This window comes from Phascolarctos cinereus, unplaced genomic scaffold, assembly GCF_003287225.1.
Source record: "Phascolarctos cinereus isolate Bilbo 61053 unplaced genomic scaffold, phaCin_HiC Scaffold_3;HRSCAF=262, whole genome shotgun sequence".
NCBI lineage: Eukaryota > Metazoa > Chordata > Mammalia > Diprotodontia > Phascolarctidae > Phascolarctos > Phascolarctos cinereus.
In genome coordinates, this window is record NW_027555736.1 from 29,518,108 (window position 1) to 29,536,941 (window position 18,834).

The 18,834-nt window shown below is 39.3% G+C and overlaps 1 protein-coding gene across 3 annotated transcripts in view; it reads right to left on the minus strand.

The window, feature by feature from the left end:
• The window catches only part of CTNNA3 (catenin alpha 3), a 1,889,266-nt gene that overhangs the window by 1,856,870 nt on the left and 13,562 nt on the right, over window positions 1-18,834 (minus strand). For 2 of the 3 annotated variants that reach the window (XM_078150742.1, XM_020998214.2), the window contains exon 1: window positions 2,864-2,997. The exons of the other annotated variant lie outside the window; for it this stretch is intronic. The gene's annotated coding sequence lies outside the window, so the exon portion shown is untranslated. Of the gene's footprint in view, window positions 1-2,863; window positions 2,998-18,834 lie in introns of those variants that run through there. 3 annotated transcript variants of the gene reach the window in all.

The following is an 18,834-nucleotide window of genomic DNA, read 5'->3' on the forward strand; positions in this document are numbered from 1 at the left end:
TCCTATTCTCATTCATCGTAGCTTCACTCTCTCCTTCACCCATGGCCTGGCATGAAGAAGACTGTCCTCAGAGGGTCCCCCTTTCACATATTAGCAACTAGAGAGCTGGGCCAGATCATTCGCCTCAACTTTGGAAGGAATTTTTTCCCCACTGGTTCTGTAACCAATTAAACACTGATTAAATATTTTTCAGCTGTGGAAGAATCCAGTCTCACAGAATCTGAGATGGAAGAGAGATCAGAAGCCAACTATTCCAACAAGAGTCTGCAAAAGAATCCCCTCTTCAGCCCCACTGAGGTATAGCCATACAGCCTTCTTTTGGAGACATCCAGTAATGGGGAGCTCACTAGCTCCCCGGGGAGCCAATTTCACAGATGGGGCAGCTTTCATTGCTAGGAAGTTTTGCCTCTCCTCAAGCCAGAATATGCTTTTTTGCTACTCCCATCCACTGATCCCAGTTCTTCCCTCAGGGAATGACAATAAATCTAATCCTTCTTCTAGGGGATAGCCATTCAACATAGCTATCATATCACCCCTGAGTCTTTTTTTTTTTCCAGGTTAAACACTCCAGCTCTTTCAACTAGTCCTCACATGCCATGAGCTCAAGATGGTATAGCAAAAGAAAGCCCTGGATTTGGAGACAGAAGAACTGGGTTTGAACCCTGGACCCACTATTTACTAAATTTCCAAGGGACCTTGAACAAATACATTTATTTTTTGCACATCTTGGGGTTAGGGGAATGGTGCCCTTGTGATCTAGAAAAATCTGTGTAAACATTTTTGGCCCTCCCTTTGCACCAGAAAAAAAATCTGAATTTTTTCTTTTTCTTTCATAGGGTATGTACAGTACCTCATTGTAAAATTTAAATTGATATTATTATACAATACTATACATATATTTTATGCATTTCTAAGTTCTTTAACTTTTTCTATGTCATCTGCTGGCTTTTGAGTATTTTCTGCAGCTTCCAATAAATGGCCAAAACATTCCCATTTAATTTCTCATGCCAACCCAAGATATACAGAAACCAAGATGGGGGAAGGAAAGCTGAGATGTGGAAGGGGTAAATGTACCTTTCCCTCTCTAGGCCTCAGTTTCCTCTTGTATACTAAGTTCTCTTTATACTCTAAAATTTATGGTTCACTGTTACAAAATCACAAAGTACCAACCTCAAACTTCTCCTTCTATATAACCTTCACTACTACTTGGGTGGCCAAGAATAGACCATCCCACAAGGTGCAAAGTAGCTGAGCCCTGTCTTATAACCATCACTTGACAACGTAATGTCATGGAAGGAGCGTTGGATTGAAAGTCAGAAGCCATGAGTTTGAAACTGGGCCATGACACTTACCCGTGTGACCTTGTACAAATTGTTTAACTTCTCTAGACTCCAATTCCCTCCTTTGCAAAATGAGGAGTTTAGATTATATTGATCTCTAAGGCCCCTTCCAGCTCTTGAATCTATTATCCTATGAAAATAGTCAATGGGCAAACAGTAAAAGATCATCCTTTTTATAACTAGTGCAAGGATTCGCCATGCTTACTGAGAAAGACATCCAAATGACTTGAACATGTCAGAGAGAATTTCTCTCATGCATTTTCAAGAAGGATCTGAGATTCCAGCTGCTTGGGGAAGTCCCTCCGCCAGGTCAGATTGCATCTCCTCTATGAATCAGAACTAAGAGAAGTCCTAGTGAAAGCACTGAAAAGTTAGGTGACTTGCCCAGGGTTTTGTAGCTAATATGCCCAAAACAGGATTCACACCCAGGTCTCCAAGCCCAGCTTCTATCCACTATTCCCTATGGTGTCTAGGTGTCACAGGTATCTAAGAACATTTACACAACACTACCCTTGTCCTGGTTTCCACAAAATGTAGCCCTTTAAGAATTCCACTTAAAGCTAACTAGAACAAGGGGAAACTGACAACTCTTGGTTGCCTGGGAACTATCTTCAACCTATGACTGAAAATGCAAGCATTGAATTCACTAACTTCTTTCACTTCTCCTTTTTGCATTCTTGCCAATCAGTATTGCCTGATTTAAAGATATAAAGAGGAAAAAAAATTAGGTGAAAAAAATCTTTTTAAAAAATCCACGTTTAACTTCAAATCCAGAAGTCTGTAATAGAATCTTGAAGCATAGATTGCATTTCTCAGAGATATAATAATAGTTGACAAGCATGCAGAGCTTTCAAACTTGCCAAGTGTCTTACATATATTATCAAGATCGAGTACGCTGCTTCCCAGAACCACACCTACTCAAATTATAATATTTCAGATTCACAGTGGAAATGTTTCAAATTTGTTACTGTTCAGCTACTATAGTTTAGATGAATGAGATAATGCACACAAAGTGTTTTGCAAACTTTGAAGCATTATATTAATGTAATCTATCTGTGCTATTATGATTATTATTACCATTATATGCATAGGATAAGTTTTTCCTTCAGCAGTTCAAAGAAATGTCTCCGAAAGGCTCTCCACATTTCAGCTGCACTGATGCTATCCTTCCAAATGTGCCCACCTCAGCAGAAATGACGTGGAGGGGCACAGAGTATCCCATGATGACAAGACTGGCATTTTGTGTCTCTCTGAGCTGCCCACAGATTTGCCCAGAAGAGGGGATCACTCTAAAACCCCAGACACCACAGCAGATGATTCTGCCTGCTACCTGACAGATGCCACTTTCCTTTATTTCTCCTCAGAATCTTTTATCAAAAGGTGCCACTCAGAGACAATCTACAATGATGAGAGTTCACTTGACCGGAAGAAAAAAAAATGTGTTTTCAAAGTTAGACTTCAAAAAAAGTGGAGACCAGCCCAGCCACCACTCACCAACCAGACCCCAGGACACAAACACTTACTTGGCCACCCACAGCTCCTAAGCCGGCTGCCTAATCAATCGCTTATGTTTGGAACTTCGGCCCCACTGCTGGGCTCAGAATTTGGCTTGTGATGCATGTGTAGGCAAGTAGTCGACAAGCACCCTAGTGTATTTCAGGATGACTGACAGGGCACAGTGGCTGCTGCTTTGGGGGTTGGGCACTCTTAAAGCAATATGCCAATGGAAAATATGCAAAGCCAGTCAGTTGTGCTGGAGAGGGCTTTCCCTGAGTTTATGATGAACAAGTGACCCAAGGCCTGAGGTGAACTTTGGATGGGGATTTTCATTTCACAGCAAGCCAGAAAGCAGAAAGTTCTGGAACAGTCAATTAGATAGGGAGATACCACTTGATATGTAAGAGGAACGAAAGGTGAAAGTAGCATACTAAGTGCAGTGCTCCAGATTCCATTAGCATGTAAATTATACTGCAAATGACTTTTAGTAGCAGGCAGTCAGGATGCCCAGGAGAGGGAAAGGATTTATTGACCTGCCATCAGTCACTGAAGACCTCTGGAATCAATGCCTCAATATTCAGTGGCTCTATGATCTGATGAAGGTGCTTACTGCCTCTGGTGGTATCAGTCACAACCCATCCATACCTGGTCATCATTCCTGACTCTTGGATTGCGCACTACTTCAATTCTTTGAGACTATGGTATTCAAGACTCAAAGTCATGGTTAGTTGTGGTGATGGTGAAAGAACACTGATGCTGGTGTGTGTGTGTGTGTGTGATTTTTTGTTTTAGTTTATTATTTTTATTTTTCAGGTAATGAGTATTTTTGTTGACCTGCCTTTCCCACTACCCCCTGTTCCCATTGAGCAACTGTTTTTAAATCCCTTAAATCCCTTAATATTTACATTGCAAAACAAATTCACACAATAGCCACCTTTGAAGACAGAGGGGTGAGTAGCATAATTCAATGGTTTAGCACTGTATTGGTCAGAGTTCCAAGGTGTTTTGTGAAGTTGTTTCTCTCTTTAATTTTGTTGCCATTGAATAAAGTGTTCTGCTAATTCAGCTAATTCTATGAATCAGTTCATGAAGGTCTGCCCAGTTTCCTCTGAAATTATCCATTTCATCAAAAGAATATTGATGTGTAACAAAAAAAAAAAAGATGGGCTTTTGCTTCAGGGAAAATATTAAAAGAATGGCACAATTTCCTAATGACAATCCAGGAGAGCCTATTGTCCTTCTGTTTAATTCACTGTCTAGCTCATCCTCCATCTCCAGTAATTAACAACTCAGAAACTCGGTAACATTAAAAACTGGATTTCAGTTTTTTAAAAAGCTTTTCCTGGGCTTTTGGGGGAGTCCTTACATTTTTCCCCTTACTGTATGATTAGTCTCCAGCCTTGTCACAACTACTCATAAAGGGAAGAGTAAAAAGTTGGTAAATCCTGGTTATAGGAACTCTTTTACCAGGATTTCCTGGGGAGATGGACACATTAATTTAACTTATTCACATATTTGGTGTTTCCTGAGTTATTCTAGAATACTCATTTATAACCTCTGAGCTGCTAAGTCATAGCTAACTTTAAATCCTCTAATCTTTTTTCCCCATAAGCAAGTGCTTATTAAACACATATTGTATGCTAGGTACTCTGCCAGACACTGCACTTGGTTCTGGAAATACAAAGACTGAAACAGTCTCTGCCCTCAAGGAGTTTATATTCTTTTTCACACTTATTTATAATTTCTCTACATCCTAGCATGTGGTCTGTTTTTGTCTAGAGATATCATATAGTACTCAGAATTATGTGTATTCTTTAATGCTCCCATTCAGCAAGTACCATAAAACTTTCAGATCTAATTTCTCCCAAAACTTGTTCAGTTGTATATTTTCCTTTTTATCTTTCTGTTGATTTATCTAGCTCTGAGAGAGTATCATTAAAACCCCCTACAATTATATTATCTATATCTTTTTACAATTCACATAACCTTTTATGAATTTAGATGCCATACCAATTAGTGTGTACTAATATTGTTTTACCACCTGTGATTCCTTTAAGTATAATGTGGTTTCCATATTTATCTCTCTTGACTCTGTGAATTTTCATATCTATTTAAACTGATAGCATGATTACATAATTTATGCTATAGGGGAATCATGTGATATACAGCAAATTTTTTCCAGCCTCTCATTTTTATTCTGTATGTGTCTACGTGTTTCTTGTATTTAAGCAGATTGTTGGTTTTTTCCTCATCTATTCTACCTACCACTCACACTTTGGCCTTGTGTTTTTTAATTACATTCAATAACTCTGGTCCACATTTCCCACCATTTAACCACTGGAGAGTATATTTTCATAATGATGATGCACTGAGTGAAATCTATTCATGCCGGCATGGAGAAGTAGGACACAATGTACCCATTACAGTTCACCCTTTCAAAGGAGTGATTCGTGGAGACTTATCCCACACCAAGGATTCCAAGAGTAAAAATCTTCTCTCATGAAAGACTAAGAAAAGACAGTGTTGTATATGGAAAAGTACCCTGGGGTAGAAGTCAGGTGCCCTGAGGAGCTAATCTCGGTTCTGTCACTAACTGGCTACATGACCTTGGGTGAGTCACAGCCTCTCTGGGACTCATTAAGTACTTACAGAAGTTTTCATATGAAGGAGCTGGACTAAGGGATCTCTCAGTTGCCTTTCTGGTCTAACAGTCTATGCTCTGTTAGGAAATTTATTCCATTTCTCAGTGGAAAGTAAATAACAGTAATAATAACAATAATGACAATAAAATTTACATAATGCCTTAAAGTTTGTATAACACTTACATATGTTATCTCATTTAATATTCACAACAACCAATCAGCGCTATTACTCTCCTCATTTTAACACTGAAGAAACTGAAGCTGAGAGTGGTTAAGGGACTTTCCCAAGGTCACATAGCTAGTTGCACTCAGGTCTTCCTAACTCCAAGTCCAGCTCTGTATCCATCTGAATAGTATTCTAAGATATTATATTCTATGACGTGAAGTGCTTACCATTGTTCTGTGGTCTATGGTCTCTTCCACCTTAGAATCAATCAAAAAATTGAAGTGAATGACCTTAAAAATGCCATTTAACCTCTCTGAGACTCAGTTTCCTACTCTGAAAAATTAATTGTCTCCTCAATTACTTTCACCAAGTGCATTAGTATGATTATCTTCCCACAACCCCTCCAACAATAATCAGTTTCATCTTTTATTATCTTTGCCAATCTGATGAATATGAGATTAGATCTAAGTGGTTTCAATTCTTACTTCTCTTACTTTTTAGCAATCTTGAACATTCTTCCATAGAGTTGTTGATAGTTCATATTTCTTCTTCGGGAAAGAAGATATCTTTTTACTGTATGTCTGTAAGGGAATGGTTCTTTTTTTCTGTATTTGTATTGCTTCTCTATATATCTTTGACATCAGATCTTTATCAGTGATATTTGCTTTGAATATTTTTCCTGACAGAATTCTGAACTTAATTCTAATCATCCTTTTCCCCCATGTGGATGTTGACTCTCTAAAAGGTCCTAGGACTAAAAGAATTTAAATCAAATAAGGAAGGCTGGAGAAGATCAGGTGGTATCCCAATCCCCAAAATGTGCATTTTCCATCCAGAATGAAAAGAACAAAACTAAACCATAAAGTAAAACAGTCCTTCTCTGCCATGATTGACTGCACTAAAAAAAAATAGCTGAACATTCCTTAAACACCTATTATGTACAGGAGCCATTGAGAGCACTTAAAGATATGGTCCTTGTTCTTATAACATTGACATTTCCCTCATGAAGGTTGTGTGTTTGATGCTGAGCCTGTTAAATGGTTGAAAAATTCTCTCATCATCAACCAGTTATTATTTTATAGTCACACTGAAAGCCCAACATCAATACCCTGGAAGACTTTGCATATCAAATTGCCTAACTCACTCCCAAAGTAAAGATATTATGGTGGAGCTAGTGCAAACCATGCAAGGTTCAGTACTCCAATAGATCTGTGATCTCATTAATGAAGGTACTCCATCCAACAGTATAGAGAAAGTCCATTCCTGACTGCTCATGCTGTGCTATTCCCACCCCATAACATGAAGGATCCATCCAACAAGCTATATGGAATCCCTGTTCATGCTCTCTTGACATTGCATAGATATCTTGCCCCATGTAGAATCCTATCTATTATACTTCACTATTGCTATAAGACCATCCTACCTCCTCCTCCAGGCATATATCTCTTAGATGACTTCCTTCCTGTGTACAATTCACATAAATCTATTTTGTCCACCATGTGTCTTCCTATTGCCCTTCAAGTAACCTATAATTTTTATTCTACAAAGACTGTGGTATTCCACAATTCACAATGAGCATCTCCAGAAGAACAATGGTGTAAGCTTCTTGGGAATAGAGCCTGTTTCCTTCATTATCTTTATATCTCTAGCATATAGTACAGTGCCTGGCACACAGTAGATACTTAATAAATATTTGTAGACTGATCTATTGACTGATTAGTGTTACTAAAAATTCTGAGGCTGTTTCATTGTCCATATGCAGCATCTGTCCAGATACACATATGACTGAATCAGCTCTATGGGCTGTCCATCTAACTACATATCAAGGCCTAGAACACCAAAGAGCTTCCGAAATCAGATTCAAAATCATTCAAGAGTTCAACCTAACTCTCTACATACACAATGAAGAAAGCTTCAACAACCCGCCATACAGAATAAATTTGAAAGACAGAAATATCACCAGAGTTCTCTGAGCCAGATAGGTCTCTTTGAAGATTCATTTGCTCATCATGTAGTGAAAGAAGAGGGAATTTGAAGTCAGATGACTGCTAGAATGGAAGCTTCTAGAGGGTAGCCACCATGTTTTTGCCTTTCTTTATATCTCTAGTGCCTAGCATAGTATCTCACACATAGGAAATTCTTAATAAATATTTACTGACTGAAAGACTGACTGATCTGGGTTCCAGTTATGGATTGCTTAGAAGAACTGGAGATGTCTAGCCTATAAGATAAGGAGATTATACTTATTCTGTTTGACTCCATAGGGAAGACTGGGTGCAAATTATAAAGAGATAGATTATAAATGTATGCAGGGCATGCTGGGAAAACACCACCTCCCTCAAACCACCTCCAAGAGTTGATTGTTCAATTTTCAGTGTGAGCATTTCCACCTCAGAAATCAACAGAAGCTACAAATCATTGTCTAAACTTAAGAAAATGTCAATAATGCAGATTAAACTTTTTCTTCAGAAAGCCAATTATTAAGCATTTGCCCAGCCTACTACTGACTATTTCTGAAGGAAACCTTCCTAGGAATAAGACTTGTCCAAACAATGAATGGGCCCCCTCAGGAGGTAAATAAGCTCCCCTCTTTAGAACCATTAGACCCTGAAAATAGAACTGCCTGGTATTTTAGAGATTACGTAGTACATCACCATTGTTTTGTGAAAGAAGAATAAATCTAATACGTCCCTCACTTTGGGTAAGTTAGGAAAAGCATGATAGCTATCTTAAGACATTTGAATGGTCATTATATGGAAGAAGCATTGCAAAGGAGTTTGGTGTGGTATAAAGAGCATTGACTCTGAAGTCAGAGAATCTGGGTTGAAGTCCCTCCTCCAACACCGATTTCCTGTATGACCTTGAACAAGTCATTTAACCTCCATGGGCCTTTCTATCTCCATCTGTAGACTAAGGGAGATGGACTTAATGGTCCCTGAGGCCTCTTCCAGCTCTAGTTCTATTATCCTATAACTTTTTCCCTTAGGCCACACAGTATAGGTCTATGAGAAACAGTTTTCAATGATAGAAATTTAGACTTGATGTCAAGAAAAACTTCTTAATGATTAGAGCTATTCCAAAGCAGAATGGGGTTTCTTGGAAGGTAATAGCTTCTCTTGCCAACTAAAAGCATGATTCAAATAACCACTGGCTGGGGATGCAGTAGAGGGAAAAATCATTGTTCAGCTACGTATTGGACTAGAAAGCCTTTGCGCTCCCTTCTATCTGGCATTTGTGATATCTGTGTGAAGATAAGGCAGTCACGTGGCCTTTTCAAGCCTCAATTTTCTCCTATATAAAATGAAAGGGTTGGATAGGTCTTCCCAGAGCTCCCTTCCAGTTCTAACTCTGATGACACCAAGTTAAAAATGAGATCTGTAAAAAAAAAAAAAAAACCAGGCCAAGGAAGTCAGGGCTTGAAAATGTCTCACAATCCAGGTGAGCTGTTCCTCAGCTCATCAGCATCCTTCTTAAAATGTGGCGCCATGTTATCAAAATGGATATTCATGCCAGATTCCTCATGTTATATATCAGAATTAGCCAGTGGGAAAGTCATCATTAGTAACTTCCTCTTCTTTAACCTCTTCAACCTACCTTGTGATCTTATGAATGTGGGCACGCTCCATCCCACAGTACATATAAAGCCCATCTCTGTCTGTTCACCCTATGCTATTATTCCCATCCTGTAACTGCCCACTCCACAAGCTACACAAGATCCCTATTTATGGACCGTAGGATCCAAAAAGCCTCTAGGATAGTGCCTTGAACATATTGGGCAATTAATGATATTTCATATATTTTTCTTGAAAATAATAAATTTCTCTTATCCTTTTCTTTGAGGAGAGAATTGTACTTTAGATTCTATGGGCACCATATTGGGGTGCTTTGCTGAAAGGAGATATATGAGACCATTTATTTATTCCTATGAAGGGAGTTCCTTTATTTATATAACTCAATACCTTCTTAACCAGCCCTGCTTGCCATAAAGACAGTGTTTTATGTGGAGATATAAAAGTTTAAAACCCCCTGGCTTGCTATTATTCCTCTGATAAATTTTTATACACTATTTTCTTCATTCTTCCAGAATACTAACAATTACAGTATCCCTGAATCACAGAATCTCAGAGTTAGAAGGGCCTTCACAGGCCATGCAATTCAACTTGGATCTGACTAGAAATCCCCCTGATGACATCCTAACAAGTGATTAACTAGCTTAAAGGCCTGGGTTCAAATCCTGCCTTTTATTCTTACTACCTGTATGATCTTGAGCAAGTGATTTCACTTCTCTGGGCCTCAATTCCCCATCTATAAACTGAGGAACTAAGACTGATGACCTGTAAGGTCCATTCCAGTCTAGATACATGATCTTATGATTCTAGAGAGGAGGAGCCCAGTTCCTCTTGAGGTGGCTCATTCTGCCTTCAGATCATTCTCATTGCTAAGGTTTTCTTTGCCCAGAACTCCAATCTGTCTTTCAACAACTCACACCCATGGCCCTCAGTTCTGCCCTCTGGGGCCAAGCAGACCACATGGCAGTCCCTCAAGTTCTTGAAGGAACCCTATCATATCCCTCCCAAGGCTTTCTTCTCCAGGCTAAACATTCCCTTAAATGGTGCTTTCCACCAATCCAAATATATCACTGTCTCTAGGCCCCTTACCATTCTGGCTACCTTCCTCTAAATGCTTTCCTGATCAACATTCTTAAAATGCAGTAGTACTCTAGATAGGGTCTGACCAGGGCACAGTAAACAACTAGATAGAAAGACAGACAGATAAGACAAATAATGGATGGATGGATGGATGGATGGATGGATGGATGGATGGATAGGTTGAATGATTACCATCTTCTGAACATTATGCTTCTCTTAAAATAGCCTATGATTGAAAGGCAGCCTGGCATAGCAGATAGATTGGCATACTAACAGTCAGGAAAACTGGGGTTCAAACACTGCCTTACTACTTTCTTCTCCATATTCTCTGCTAAATCATTATCTGGTTTTATCAGAGTCCTTCTTCTTTTTTCTCCCCTCTTTAAACTCTCTCTTTATGACTTCATCCATTCCTATGTGTTTAATCATAATCTCTATGCAAATGATTCACAGATCTTTAGGTCGTATCCAGCCCCAGTCTCTCCTCTAAGCCTCAGCCCTGAATCCCTAGATTCCTGTTGGAAATTACCAACTGGATATTCCAAAGCCATCTGAAACTCAACCTGTCCAAATCTGAACCCACCCTTCTTCCAAATGTCCCTGTTGCTAGACAGTCGTGGATGTAATGTGATTTTTATCACTGGAGAAAAAGTCCAAATTGATGAGATCACACACATTTGAGTAGGTGGGTATTACAAATCTAATGAAAGGAGTTTTAAACTGAAAAGGAAGGGGGTGGGAGTGCCTTGGTAGATAGATCCACCTAGTAAGATGCCACACAGACACACAGCTAAAGTGTTAACAAAAATCCTAGTAGATAGGCTAAGAAATTAATGAGACAAAAACGAAAGAAAGGAGACAGTAATAAAACCAATGCCTTTTGATGTCTATGAACAAATGCACACATTATAGGCACCAAGCAAAGTGAATAAAAGATCCTTATGCAGAAAGACAGATTTGACATAGAGGACATAAATGAGATTTGGTGGATAATACTGAAGCCTGGACTATAGTTCTAGAAGGATATACATATTTGGGGCAGCTAGGTGTTACAGTGGGTAGCATAGAGCCTGGAGTTCAGGAAGACCTGAGTTCAAATCTAATCTCAGACACTTACTGGCTTTGTAACTCTGGGCAAGCCTCTTAACCTCTGTCTGCCTTAGTTCCCTCCTCTGTAAATGGGGACAAAAACAGAACCTATCTCCCAAGATTGTCGTGAGATTCAAATGAGATAATAATGGCAAAGTACTTAGCACAGTGCCTGGCACATAGCAAGTGCTATATAAATATTAGCAATTATTATTGTTACATATTTTTTTCAAAGAGAACAGCATAAGTAGAAGAAGTGGAACAGATAAATTCATGTAAAGAAATCCACGTGATCAAGAACTTTTGGGGAAAGCATAGTGGGGAGTTTTATGGTGAAGACTAACAGAGACAGGAACAGACACGAAATTGTCATCATACTGTATTATAGGACCCTGTGATCCAGGGTGCTTTTCAGGGGATCTGCAAGGTCAAAACTATTTTCAAAACAATACTGAGACATTTTAGCTTCTAATAAAGTAAATGTTAATAGAACCTACATAAACAAAAGCTCTTTGGGAGAGTCTTCAACAATTTTTTTTTAAATATAAATGAGTCCTGAGACTAAAAAGGTTGAGAATCATTGCTTCAGACCAACTAGACATAAAATAAGAAATGGATGTAGATTTCAGGAACAGGCCATGAGGCTAGCATGGAAGCTTGGAAGGAAATGGTAGTGGTTGGGATTTATTATTCAGACAGCTACTAGATTTTTAAAAAGATATGTACATGCACCATATCCCACAATACATTCAAAATGGATACATTATCTCAATTTTAAAGACTGTGCTATTAAAAATTTTTAAGAGAAGCAGATCATATACCTCTTGCAGATATAGGTAGGACATGCATTCTTAACCATTTAAGGGATAGAGGCAATTACAAAAGAAAAAAGAAAGTGATTGAATGGCAGGGGAAATCTTCATGCCAAATTTTTCTGATAAGAATTTCATCTCCAAGATATATTTTAAAAAATTAGGAAATTATATCTATGAATATGTGCATAGATACGACTAAAAGCCATTTTCTAAGAGACAAGTAGTCAAAGGACATGGACAAACAATTCTCAAAAGAAGCATGACAATCTATTAACAACCGTATGAAAGAAGGCTTCAAATCATTAATAAGAAGAGAAATGCAAATCAAAACAACCCTGAGATTTCACCTCACACCCTACGAACTGGCAAAAATGACAAAGATTGGAACTGACAATGTTGGAGAGGCTAGAGAAAGAAAGGCATGTTAGCACGTTGTTGGTGGAGCCATTTTGGAAAGCAATTTGAAATCATGCAGATAAAGTGACTAAAATGTCCATATCCTTTGACCCAGAGATTCCATTATGAGGCTTATACCCTAAGGAGGGCAGCTAGGTGGCACAGTGGATAGAGTGTGGGCCTGGAGTCAGTGACTCTCATCTTTCTGAGTTCAAATCTAGCCTCAGACACTTACTAGCTGTGTGACCCTGGGCAAGTCACTTCACCTTGTTTGCCTCAGTTTCCTCATCTGTAAAATGAGCAGAAGGAAATAGCAAACCATTCCACTATCTTTGCTAAGAAAACCCCAAGTGGGGTCACAAAGAGTTGGATATGGCTGAAAAATGACGGAACAAAACACCCTAAGGAGTACATTGATAAGAAGTTCCCCTGTATTTATAGTAGCACTTTTTATGGTAGTGAAGAATTAGAAAGAAAGTAAATGTCCATCGACTGGGGAATGACTAAACAAATTGTGGTCTATGAATGCAATAGGATATAATTGTGCTGTAAGAAATGACAAATGTGATTAATACAAGGAAGCATGGAAAGATCTATGTGAATGAATGCATAGTGAAGTAAGCAGAGCCAAAGAAGGGGAAATATATGTGTGTGTGTGAGTGTGTGTGTGTGTGAGAGAGAGAGAGAGAGAGAGAGAGAGAGAGAGAGAGAGAGAGAGTAAAACCGTGTAAACTGAAAGAACCACCACACACAAAAAGAAATAAATAAGTCAAAGTGAATGTGGAAAATAAAAAGAAGCAGCACGGCTCAAAAGGAGCCATATAAAAAGGCATGCCCACCCCTTTGTAGGGAGGTGGGAGGGAATCCACAAGTGTTGTACATTGCACACATTTTCAGATTGTTTTGACATATTGGTCAGTTATGCTGACTTTTTTTCATCTTTTAGGGGAGGGCAGTTAAAAATACTGTGTTACAGGGGATGACTGAGAGGGAAGGAGAAGCATAGTGGGGGAAATCATGGTGACATAAAAAACAACAGAATACATCAATAAGAAGCTATATTACATGTATTAAAGGTGGAAACAGGACAGATAATGTAAGTTGATACAAAAACATGGCACCGTCTCATAAGAACAGGATCAAAAAGGCTCAAACTCTGAGTGAGCTAAGACTGGAAAGGCTTTCTTTAGCTGTATTTGGGGAAAAGAGGAGAATCAGAGAAGGGCTGAGCTGATGGCTGCTTGGGGGTGGATGGAATGATAATAAACAGGAAGAAGGTGGGGCTTCCCAGACTCTAATCTTGCTTCTGCTTTCTCTGCCAAGGAGGATGAACTTTGGACTGGAAAGAAAAGAACAAGAATGGCTAAAAGGCAGTTGATACCTAGAATACACAGAGAGAGAGGCTGACCTGCCAAAGCTGTCCTTGGTGAGTTCACGTCACCAAGACCAGGTGTACTATATCCTGGAAGAATATGGCAGATATAAAGCCTTTGGCAATGATCACTAACTAGAAGACAAAACTTTGATTGCAGATTCGGCAATTTATTATTAAAGGGATGGTTAGTGAACACGTAGAAAAGGAAGCAGTGATCCCAGTGATCCAGCATGGTTTCATCAAGAAAAGGTTGTGCCAGACTAACCTCACTTCCTCCTACAATTAGGTCCTAATCTAGGATATCAAAAGAATGCTATAAGTAAGTACAGTCTACCTAGATTCAAAGGAAGCATTTGACCAAATTTCTCAGAAGAGGAATGGGCTTCTACCTGCAAAGATAGTAGGGTCCCCATCAGTGGAGATGTGGAAGGGACACCTGTTCAGGTAAAGATCCAGTGAGACGTCAGCTTCCAAGTTCCCCTCCAACTCAAAGATTCTTTGTGAGATGAGTAGAGACTTCACTCAAGGCCTGTAGTGTTTCTTATACAAATAGAGGGAAGTAGATGTCACAGAACACAGGTCAGAGGATCATAGCTATTGAGCCAGGAAGGACCTCAGAAGTCATCTAAGCCAATTGCCTCATTTTAGAGGCGAGGAAAGAAAGACCCAGTGAGGGAAAGGATATTTACCAAGTTCACACTACTATTAAGTGCAGAGGTAGGATTTGAACCCAAGTCTTCTACCTCCAAAGCCAACATTCTTACCACTAAACCACAGTGCTTTCTCATAACAACATGTGAAGTACAAATTTAAATTGATAGACATAATTTCTATCTAGCTCCGAGTCTTTTTTATCTCAGGCAAACACATCTGACAAAGAAATTAACCTCTTTGTATTAAATCATAGGATTTGAGGTTAAAGGACCCTATAGGTCACTTAGACTTAATGGAGGAGGAAACTGAAGCCCAGACTGGGTAAGTGACTTACTCACAATTACACAGGAAGTGGCAGGTCCAGGATTGGATCCCAGATTCTCTGATTCCGAATCCAGTGTTCTAATTCAATCAACACATTTATTGGGCATCTGCAATACACTACATGCCTTGGGGAATACGAACCCATGTAACAAAGGTCTTTGTCTTCAAAATGCTGCAATGCTTCCCATCTACCTAGTCACAACTAAGTACAGGCTAGCTAAGATAATAACTATAATAATGTTATGGCAATACCTAGCATTTATGGGGCACTTTAAGCTTTGCAAAGTGCTTTACTTACATTAGCTCATTTGATCCTCACAACAGCCCCACGAAGTAGGTGCTTCCTCATTTACAGACAAAGAAACTGAGACCAACAGAGAGCGAGACTTGCCCAGGATCATGCAGTTGGCAAGTGTCTGAGGCTGGATTGCAATCAGGTCTTCCTGGTTCCCAGTCCAGTGTTCTATCCACCATGTCTTCTGGCTAATAACAATATTTAGTCTCAGAGAGATTCAGTGACATCCCCCCTGTCACACACTACTATTTATCAGTGCAGTGACTCAAACATAGATCATCTGGCTTTGATTGAGCACTCTTATAGTCAGTCAACAAACATTTTATTAAGCACCTACTATGTGCCATTCACTAGACAGTATTTCTCTTGGATAGAAATATCATGCACTATAAAATAAACAGTACCACACAGCCAGGGAACATATGGTACTATTAACCGACAACAACAATTTTTGTTCCTTTTTTTCTCTTTATCATGATTTCCTTGCCTGGGCCAAATCCCACTGAAATCTAGTAGAAATAAGTGGTTATGAGGTGAATGGTCTCTTTCAGATTAGGAGCAGAGATTTAGAACTGGAAGGGACCTTGGAAGTTGACCTAGTCCAACCTGTTCAGGGCAGGGATGAGCAAACCAAGCTCAAGAAAAGAGAAATGACTTACCCAAGGTCACATGGGTAGTAAGTAATAGATCTGGGTTTTTAACTCAGGTTCTCCAACTCCAAAATCCCACACTCTTTCTACTGGACAAAGATTATAAAAGGTGTTAGAGTGAAAGGAGCCTCTGGGAAAAGAGTAATCAAACCCACAAAAGCTTACTCAATATATTTATCGCTTGCCCTAAGAGCAGATGATGGCCATCATCTGCTCCAATCCTAAGAGTAATTTGTCATCCTCCAACATGGAATCCAGGACCCTCTGTGGAGGGTGGAGCAGTAGGGAAACATTCTATATGGCTTCTAACATTGTAACAAATGCTTCCTACAGAGAGTGAAAAGATGCCTAAGGCATCTCATTAAATTATAACAATAGAATGGAGGGGAGTGAGTGTCATTGGAGAGAAAAGGCCTTCCTTGAGTTAGGACAGTGAATCCAAAACTGAAATTTCTACATTTCCCAAGAGTCAGGGCATCTTCATTGCTGAGAAGAGAGCTGCCCAGTTGCTGATGCTACGTTAGCTGGAGAGGAATAGACCAGTTTCTCTCACAGTTGGCATTTCTGAAGATAAGCACAAAAAACTAACTAGAAATAGATTTCATGACCAAGTTATCCTGGGGACTTTTTCTTGAGTCCAATTTTCCCTCTAAAAATCCCTGATCTCCAAAATCTTCATTGCCAAGAAGAAGAAACAATATGGTAAAAAGACAAAGAAAGCTCAAAGGCAAAATGAGAAATCACTCTAAATGTTTTATGCTGATGTTGAATCAGAAACTGTGTCCCCTATGCTTAGACCCCCCAGCAAAGAACAAAGGACAGATTTCTGTCAAAGGACATGAAATTAGACCCTGGACTGCCTCTGCAAACACAAGTGTGAGCACAGGTACAAATACAGGTAATTCAAGTCATTGATTGTGTCTTAAAGACCAGTTATTATGTGCCAGATACTGGGGATACAATAACAAAGGAAGCAGGCCCTGCTCTCAAGGAGATTACATTCTGCAGGAGGAATATAAAAAATATATCATAAGTATAGTCCAAGGAAAACTGAAACAGGCGAAGGAACTCACAGCTGTGGAAATCAAGGAAGGCTTCACAAAGACGATGGTGCCTTAGCTAAGTCTTCAAGAGGTTTCTGAGAGGTGAAGATGATGAGAGAGAGAGAAGTCCAGGTATGAAAAAAGGCTTATGTAAAGAGGTAGGAAAGGAGTATCGAGTTTTCAGGATGGCTAACAGTCCATTCTGGCTGGAATATAAAGTTTATAAGGATAGATCATATAAAATAAATTTAGAAAGATAGACAGATTGAGCCAAATATGGAGGACTTAACTGCCAGGCTAAGCAATGTATAATAACAACTAGCATTTATATAATACTTTAAAGTTCACAAAGTACTTTACATGTTTTCTCATTTGATCTTCACAACAATGCCATGAGGTAATGACTCTCAATCTCCCCATTTTACAGAAGAGGAAACTGAGGTCAAGGGAGGTTACATGACTTGCACAGGGTCACACAATTAAGTAAGCGGGATTTGAACTCAGTCTTCTTAACTCCATAAAGTCCAGCACTCCATCCACTGTAACACAGAGCTGCCACTATGTTTTAATATTTTATCCCATGGGCAATGTGGAGCCATTGAAGATTTGAGCAAGAGGGTCGTATGGTCAAAACTGTACCTTAGGGAGATTCTTTTGTAGGGAGGTTGGATTGGAGATGGTGGAGAATGTGACCAGGGAAACCAATTAGGAGAGTATTAGCAGAGAATAGGTGAGATATGATGAGGGATTGAATTAGAGCAGTGAGTGAAGAGAGTGAGTGAAGAAAAGGGTACTTGTTTTCTGAAGGAGTCAACAAGACATGGCTACTGATGAGATAAAGTGTGTAAATGAGGGAGACAAGTAAAGGCTGATTGTGAGGTTGTGAACCTGGGCAAGCAGAGTAAGGGGGAGAGATGATAGAACCCTCAACAAAAAGTAGGAGAGCCTAGAGAAAGATTGTGTGTGAGGGAAAGCCATAAGTTCTACTTTAGACATGTTGAGAATCATCTGCATAGAGATGATCGTTGAAACCACTGTAGTTAATGATGTCTCTGAAGGAGGATGTAGAGAAAGAAGGGAAGAGAGTCCCAGTCCTACAGCCCAGTGGAACACCCATTCCTAGGGAGCAGAAGCTATATGACAGACCAATGAAACAAGCAGAACCAGAAACAACGGGACAAAAGCCAAAGGAGGGAGAGTGTCAAGAGAAGGGGATATAAGCAATGTCATAAGATCCCGAAATCCATGATTTAGAGCTAGAAGGAAGTTTTAGAAGTCATCGCATGTGATTGCCTAATTTTATAGATAAGGAAACTGGAGGTAGGGAGATGAAATAACTTGCGTTAGATCTCACAGCTAAGTGTCTTAAGCAGAATTTAAACTCAGGTCTTGCTGACTCCAAGTCCAGTACTCTATCCACTATGCCACCTAGCTGCCATTAAAGAATTAGCCATTAGACCTAGAAGTTAGAATTCCAAATGGAAACCTTGGAGAAAGAAGTGTCAATTGGTTGTGTCAAGAAGTGTCAAGCAGTATGTGAGGAAGTGGAGGCAATAATCAAAGATGGTATTTAATCTCTCTGGGCCTCAGTTTCCATCTGTAAAATAGGCAAGTTGAACTGAGTTCTCTTACAGCCCTAAATCCTATGATCTTATGAATTTCTAAATCATACCCAAAACAATACACAGAATTATTGATCATTGCTTGGGGAACAGATGAGACTTACTTTAACAGGGCTCACAATTGATCTAATTCCATTTTCCCACACTAAGCCCCATTTCCTACTATGAGAAACTGTCTCTACCTGAGAAGGTTTAGTAAGACTGAGAGACCAAAATAGAAAGGGTCAATGACTAAGATCCAGTATAGATTCATTAAGAAGAATTCAGGCCCAAATAA